Genomic DNA, 8,550 nt, shown 5'->3' on the forward strand with positions numbered 1-8,550 from the left:
GCAGTTCTTGAGTCCTAAAACTCGGGGGGGGGGGAGGGGGGACAGAGGAAGGCGGATCTCTGTGAGTTCTAGGTCAGCCTGGTCTACAAGTGAGTTCCAGGATAAACAAACCTATACAAAAATGCCCTGTCTCTAAAAGGAAAAAAAAAATCAAGAACAAAAACATCAACAAAAACAGTGAGTGTGTTCCAGGACCTGGCGGATAGCCTTTAGACCATGAGGACTGTCTTCACCACCAAGAGAATCGTCTTCCAGAGCTGGGCTCAGCAGGGGCCACATAAAACACAGGAAACGGTGGAAAGTGAAACAGATCATCAGAGGAGTGAGTTGCTGCCAAAATAAGGAAGTGACACTGGGTGGGGGCAGGGGAGGACTGAAGTCCCTGGGGAGGATGCTGAGATCATCTGACTCCCCCACCCCTTACTTTGGCTGCAGCAGGAGGGGGGAGTTGAGGGTGTGGAGCTGCGGGGTGAATCTGGAGGGTTGGGTAAGGCTCTGGGGTGGGGGTTCAGGCCTGGGAGAAAAATCCTTAAGATACTTATTTGGGGCTTAAAATCCCCTAGGAAGAGAGCTGGCCTGGGGAGCAGTCCAGAGAGCCGCTGGAAGAGGGGCTGGTGTGGGTCTCCTTGGGTCACCAGAGCGAACTCTGGGGCACGCATTCTGGTAAGAGAGACAGGCGTGCCCTAGAAATCAGGCTGCCAGTAAGGTTGTCAAGCGTGTCTTGTTTTCTTCCTCATTTAGTGCATATTGGGTGTGGTGCTGAGCTGGGAGTCTAGAACTAAGTCTAGAACTAAACAGAATCTAGTCACTGTGCTATAGAGCCTGGAAGACCAGGGACGGAGGGGTGCTTAAAGTTCTCGGGAATTTGTCACTTAGTATTTTTTTTTACAATTATTTATTTATTTTATATATATGAGTGCTCTATCTGCTTGTATAACTTTATGTCAGAAGAAGACATCAGATACCACTATAGATGGTTGTGAACTGCCAAGTGGGTGCTGGGAATTGAACCCAGTACCTCTGGAAGAGCAGCCAGTGCCTTTACCCCCCTGAGCCATCTCCCCAGCCCTGTGAATTCATAACTTATGAGAGAGAAGACTTGTTGATCTTTCTTTTTCTTTTTCTTTTCTTTTTTTAGATAGGCTGGCCTTGATTTCATTCTGTAGCTAATGATGGCCTTGATCCTCCTGGCCCCTCCTCCCAAGAGCTAGGTGGAATTATAGGCATTCACCAATTATACCAGGTTTATACAGTGCTGGGGACCAAACCCAGGGCTTTGTCCCTCTAGGTAAGCATTCTGACAGCTCAGGAATAGCCGGAGCCCAGGCTGGACTTGAACTTGCCACCATGCTCACTGCCACCTCCAGAGTGCTGTGCCACCAGCCTAGCCCAGCCTGCGGAAGGTCACCACCTGCCCCCAAAGCCCCTCTCGAGCTCCCAGTCCTGTCCCCACCCAGACAGCTTGCTTGCCCTTTGGGGTAAACTAAAATTAGTTGGCTTGGGGAATGACTTAAAAGTGACAACTTTTGTATCTTTGTTGTTGTTTTTTGAGGTAGGGTTTCTCTGTGTAAAGGTGACTGTCCTAGAGCTCACCCTGTAGATCAGGCTGGCCTTGAACTCAGAGACTGACCTGCCTCTGCCTTCCTAGTGCTGGCATTAAAGGCGTGTCTAGTTTTCTTACTTTATCTCCCTGTCTAGTTTTCTTATTTTATCTCCCTCCTTGCCTACCACAACCTGGGAAAAGTTCCACAACCCTGAACTCTGAATGCTCCTGAACTGGAATTACAGCTATTCCCTACCACACCAGGCTCCTTGGGTGATTCCTAGTAGCCAGCTTTGACCTGATGCTACCCAGAACAGAGGTAGGGGGAGATACTAGGAGTCAGATGGATTCCCGATAGGCAGGCAGACGGAAAGAAGGGTCCAAAGTAAAGATGATAAAGATGGCAAACTTTGGCTTCTTCCTCTCTTCCTGACTAGAGACGAAGGCCTAAGGGCCTGTGAGCAGAGACTAGGATGTGTTTTCTCCACAGTTGTGGACCTATCAGCTTCTCTGTCTGCTAAAACTGTTCTCTTTAGGGGAGGAAGACCACTCAAAGACCCTTAAAACCTCCCAGCCCTCAAGGAGACCCAGTTTCAGCTTCCAAATCCCTCTTTAGCTCTGCAGAGGGTCTTTGTGTCCCTAGGTGTGTGTGTGTGTCTGTGTGTGTCTGTGTGACTGTGTATCTGTGTCCTCACCCCTAATAAAAGCCTTTATTTATACTGGTTGTCTCTGTCTCCTGTATCTGCGGTTTCCCTGACCTGGTGCACTCAAGATTTCCCCTGCCTCTTTAACTAACATAGAAAATGAACTCAATCAAGACCCCTAGATGGCAACAGGAGTGTTGGACTCCCTCTGGCCACAAAGATTTGAGACGGTGGGATGTCATGAAGCCACAGAGCAGGTGGGGAGGCAAAGGACAGCTCCTGGTTTCTGGTGTGTGGACCTCTCGTCAAGGAAGGCTGGGGAAGGAGTGAGCTGAGTTCAGGGCTCCAGTCTGCAGCTTGCACAGTCCTGTGAGTCCACTGAGAAACATCTCCCAGCAGGGTCTACACATGGAACTTTGGGAAGGGAGGCTGTGAGGCTGTGAGGATGACGTCCTGAGTCTCTCTAGGAAAAGCTTCACCAAGGAAGGGAATCAGTGAACCAAAGCAAGTGGCAAGGTTTTAGGGAACAGGACTTCCCTGGAAACTTTAGGATTGACAAGTTTGAGCTTGGGTGTAACACTCACATCCATAGATGGGGTCCACACCCTGCTCCCTCCACCCCAGGCCACATGCTCTCTGTCCCCTGGGTGTATGCTCCTGCCAAGTATGGGAGTCTGCATCCTTTGGACAGTCCACAGCCAGAAGTTCATCCCTTTTCTCTGAGATCCTGGGATCCTAGCTCCACACTCAGGCCTTTTGGAGGCCCTAAGTAGGTAAGAACATTGACGAGGCTGTTCAGGCTGACTGTGTGATCCTGGGGAAGCCACTGACCTTTTTCTGGGCCTTGGCCTAGAACTTGTTTGCTGACAGTCCGTGCCCCTGGTGAGAACGCGGACCCGGACAGCAGGCATGAACCCTGTGCTGGTATGAGGACTCTTGTCCTGACTGCTTTCAGATGGCCTAGCCTGTGGCCCCTGGGTCGTTGTTAGGTCCATTGGTGTCACACAGAATAATGGAACAGATGCATGCTTCAGAGGAGAGTATGGATGCAGCTTCCACGGATCCTCAAGCGACTTTGGGACTGAACACCGAGTTTCATGCTCCTACTAAGGGAGGCCTATACCTGCAGGCTAGTGACCTCTTCAAGAGGGGCCATTTTCTCCTGTGTTCAGGAGGCAAGACTTTAGGTGGGATTTCAGTGTCACTCCTGCCGGCCTGGCCTCCACAGGAGCAATGGGCTCCCTTCTCCACACCATGTGTAGGAACAGAGACGCAGGAATGTTTCCAGTGGTCACTGGCCTAGACATTAAAAGGCTATCATTAGTGTATGTAGCCCTGGGGCGAAGCCCAATGCCCCGTCCATAATACACTCTGAACTACACCCCAGCCTGTCGAAAGCCTTGTTGGGTGAAGAGAACATAGAATTAGTGGGCCCTGGGAACGGACATTAAATCCTTGAAGTGCTGCCTCGTGGGCTCTATGGGAAGAGAGGTAACTGAGCCGAAGGGATGAAGCCCTGGCCGTACGGAGCGGAATGGAATTTGTCGTTGCTTCACGTATTAGCCTTTGTAGGAGTGGATAACTGCAGGCAGGACTCAAACTCTCCAAGGAGGGGACGAACAAATGATCATGCCATTCCTCTGGGACTGGGCGAGAGCCGGTGAGAAGCCTCAGGAAGCAGAAGAGAGTGACCCTTGGTCCCCTGCCGGCTGTCTGCCTTCGGGAAGGGCTCTCTAACACGGAGCAGGCAGCCCAGAGCAGGGCTTGGGGAAGGAAGCAAAGACCCCTCCCTCCCACGCATGAAAAGACAGCCATTAGCCTGTAGTATAGGAGTGGAGTGGGCTGGGCCAGGTCTGGGAGAGGGATAGGAGGATGGCTCCTGGGTGAGTGAGTCATCAGGCCACTGTCTGCCCCTTCTTCCTCAGGGGAGGGAAGCTGAGGAGACAAGCTCTGGCCAGCTGGGCTTGTGAATGCAGGTTATCCACTCAATCCTCCAGTTCTGGGGACAACTGGGGTTTGGCCTCCTTGCCTCCCTTGCCCACTGTACAGGCTGGTGAGCTGCCTTATAAGGGAATAGGGGCAGGGCTCATGCTAAGGCAAGCTGCCGGCTCACACCTGCCTACAAGATGAGGCAGCTGTGAAGTGGCCTTTGAAGAGGTTGCCCTGCCCTGACTGGTGCTACTTGCCGAAGCTGCAGGCTCGCTTCCTGTGTGATCACAACTGTGCCTCAGAGGCCCACCCTCCCTCACACCCTTCCTGAGCCTCCTTCCAAATCTGCTCTCACCCAGCAGGCCTGTCCACACCACACCCTCTCCCAAGTTCCCAGGGCAGCCTGGGGACAGTAGGAGAAGCTCTGGGTTGAGGCCCAACCTACCCTCCATCTTGTCCCCGTCAGCCTCATACCATGCCGTGTGTGTGTGTGTGTGTGTGTGTGTGTGTGTGTCCTGAAGTAGGGGTCCCAGAAAGTTATTAACATCTGGGGAAACTGAGTCTTCTGTGACACGTGTGGCAGCAGGGCCCGGTATACAGTCAATGTGTGAAACAGGACACGAAAGCCAGGGTGGACTGCCGAACTCTGGCAGGCTTCCTCCTCGGGGACAGTCTGAGAACACCTTATAGCTTGTTTAGGATGGCTTCTCTTTGTTTGGGATGGATACAGATGTAGAGGGTCAGGACTGGTACCCTAAACAGTCAGCAGTCAGCAGTCAGCTAGAAATCCAGTTCCCAAAGCCCTTGCTAGCAGGAGCAGGAGATGTGCCTAGGCCTCTCTGAGCCTCAGTTTCCCCATCTGTAAAATCTCCTAAAGCAAGGCATATTATCTCATTTAAGGGAGGAGCAGCAGAACCACCCGGCCCCCAAAATGCCACTGTGGGAGAGGATTTTGTGGAACAAAAGGCACTTGAAAGCCTGCAGATAGGGAAGGACCTCTGAGGTCACCTTTCTCCTTATATGGGAGAGAAGAAACATTCTTGCTACAAGGAATAGGCTTGAGGCTGGGAAATATCTCTACAAACTGACCTTGTCAAGACAGCTCCCTTCATCAGGCTGTGGTGAGTGTGCCTGTATTTCCAATACTCTGGAGAAAGAGGCAGGGGGATCACAAATCTGAGGCCGATCTGGGCTCTAAAAGGACTTTTAGGCCAGTTTGGGTTTTTAAGAGGCTTTATGTAAATGAAAAAAAGGGGGTCCCTCCCTAGGCCTCTGGACACATGTTAAGTATCAATCCACTTCACTACTAAGTAAAGATTTGGACGTTGGCTTCTTATTTTCTTGGGGGTTTTCCATGTACACGTGAAGTGAAATCTATACATTTCTCCTGCTCGTCTGATGGTAGCTGTGAGAATGCAGAGAACTCAAAGTTCATCACGCCTGTTGTGGTTTGGATAGAGTCCCCTGCAAAGCTCACATGTTGAAGGTGGGACCAGCTAGGGGAAATCCATCACTGAGATGTCTCTGGTCAGGATGACCCCCTCTCTGCGCTCTCTGCAGCCTCCCCTGCCACATGCTCAGGACACCACAATACTGCTCTGCCTCACTGTCTCAGGCTAGCGAGCCTGGTGGTCAGCCCACCACTGACTGAAAACCCTGAAACCGTGAGTTGAAAAAGCCTTCTCTCTAATAACGTCCTGTGTCTGTCACGATGACAGAGCTCTTCTCTGGGCCTGATGCCCCAGGCTGGAGGAAGCATGCTAGGTGGAGCCAGGGTCCAAAGGAGGGGTTACTGAAAGCCTACCTAGGGGGCAGCCTAAAGACTTGCCTCAGTGTTTGCTGGGACATTGGGTGAGGGAGATGGGAGGGCCAGAAGTTGAACAAGTGTGACATTTAGAAGTAAAGATTCTGTGGTTAAGACGCCTGCACGTGGAAGTGGGAGGAGATGGCAGCAGAGGATTTAGACAGGGTGAGTGTGTGGCAAGCTGTGGCCATGCTGCTTCTGGAGACTGGTGCTGAGGCCAGGCCACTCTACACTCACTCTTGTGATGTTTACACTTTTACCAGTGTGTAGACAGTGGCGGCGCACACCTTTAATCCCAGCATTTGGGAGGCAGAGGCAGGTGGATCTCTGTGAGTTCAAGGCCAGCCAGGGCTCTGTAGTAATAAGACAAAACAAAACAAAACACATTTTTACCAACTCTATGCCTGACTCAAACTTTCTTTTTCTCTTCCTCTTCCTCTCTTTGTTTTGTTTTGTTTTAGATAGGTCTCACTATGTAGCTTTGACTGCCTTGAACTTATGGCAATCCTACTGCCTTAGCCTCCTCTGAGGTATAATTAGACTTGTGATGTCGGGGCAAGATTCCATTTTCTTTTAAGGAAAGGCTGAGAACTTCCTTGCTCAATTTTCTGCAACAAAGTATTAGAGAAACTCAAGAGGAAAAAATGAATACGTATATATGTATACACACATACATAAAGTATATAACACAACATATGCATATATAAATAACACATTATTTACATTTAATATATAAATAATATCAAATGTATTTTGTTTTTATTTTTAAATTATTTAAAATACATAAATCATAACTAATGAACATATACATACATAATTTATTAATTACTGTTTATTATTTATATATTTACAAATACTTTTTAAAATAAAAAATAATTAAAAAATAGATACATATTATGAATGTGGATGTTTTGCTTACATATATATCTGTGCACCAAATGCATGCCTGGTGCCTGAGATTCCAGAAGAGGGTGTCGAATCCTCTGGAACTGGAGTATGGACAGTTGTGAGCCACTGTGTGGGTGCTGGGAACCAAGCCCAGGACTTCTGGAAGAGCAACCAGTGCTCTTAACCACCGAGCTGACTCTCCGGCCCTTCAACCTGCATTCTTATACAACCCAGGACCACCAGCCCAAGTGCAACACTGCTCAGGGGTAACATGGTCCACATCAATCATCAGTCATGAAAATCCCCCTCCCCAGACATCCAGACATCCAGACATGCCCATAGGCCAATCTGATGGAGGCAATGACCTCCTCAGATAAAGTCTCCTCAGATAACGTAGGCTGTGTCAAGTTGATAAAACTAATCAGTATACTGTGTGCATGTGGGCGTGCTGGTGTGTGTGTGTGTGCGCGCGCGTGCGCATGCGTGCACGCGCGTGTGCGAGAGTGTTTATATGTCAGTGTATGCACACTTACATACATGTGTGCCTGTACAGGCATGTATTCATGCACATAGTTGTGTTTGTATGTGTTTATGCATTTGTGCATGCATGTATGTGAGTGCATGTTTCTGTGATTGCATATGTGTATGTTTGCATGCATCTCTGTGTGTTTGCATGCACATCTTTGTGTGTTTATGTTTTCATAGATGCACATGTGTGCTCATCTGTATGTTTGTGTGTATATGTTCTTATGTCTGCGTGTGCACACGTATACATTCATGTGTGTGTTGTGTCTGGGTGTTCATGCATGCACTGGTACTCAAAACCATATTTCTGGGGTTGAAATAAATCTAAGACTGGGTGGTTTAAGGTCATCTGCTTTAGTTGAGGGGAACCCCAAGAACCACAGGGGGAGAAGTGGAAAAGACTGAACCCCTCTTAGTACCTTCCTCTTCGGCTGTGTCCCCCAAGACTGAGAAGGGGAGGGGAGATGGTTGAAGTTGGCTAGTGACATGTTTCTGGGATGAATTTGTAACGCATTAGAAGGGAAGTTAAACTTTCTCTCTCGGCCTCCACCTAAAATAGTCTGAGGCTAAACTGTCAGAGGACCACTTCCAATGACAGCTTCAGACCTTCCAGAGGCGAGCTAGTGGCTTCTCAGCTCAGGTGGTGATGGGAGGACGGGGCCCTCCTGTAGCTCAGAGCGAGAGTGTACATCTCACCATGGCATTTCCAACTTCAGCTTCGATTCAGTGAGCTAAATTACTGCAAGGATAAGGAAAGTGGCAATCAAGAAGCTTCGGATGTGGAGCCTGGACCCTCAAGGCAGACTGGGGAATGGCCTTGGGGTCCTTCTGGAGGCAGAGTCAACTTGATGAGTCCTTCCTGGAGGCCGGGGCATGCAGAGGTGGCCTGCTCTGCAGCGTTGGGTCCAGCATTCTTCATCTGGACTGTCACCCAGGAATTGTGTCAGGCAGGGCTGGGCGGCCAGTGTGGGAGCGCTCTGCTGGAGGTTCTGTGTATATGAGGCAGTGCTGCCGCCCACACCCAGACTGCCCTTCTGGCTGCTTGGGTGACTCAGGACTTACCAACACGTCTGAATATGCTAGGGCAAGCCCCGGCCTCCTCTTCTTCCTTGACACCATCCCAGCAGGCCTTGGTGGGGCCCACTGCCTCCTCCCATGTTCATCTGCAGGCTGCTATGAGCCTTCAAGACACTTTGGTTTGGCTACTTCTTTTTTTT

This window comes from Microtus ochrogaster, chromosome 6 (assembly GCF_000317375.1).
Source record: "Microtus ochrogaster isolate Prairie Vole_2 chromosome 6, MicOch1.0, whole genome shotgun sequence".
Classification (NCBI taxonomy): Eukaryota; Metazoa; Chordata; class Mammalia; order Rodentia; family Cricetidae; genus Microtus; species Microtus ochrogaster.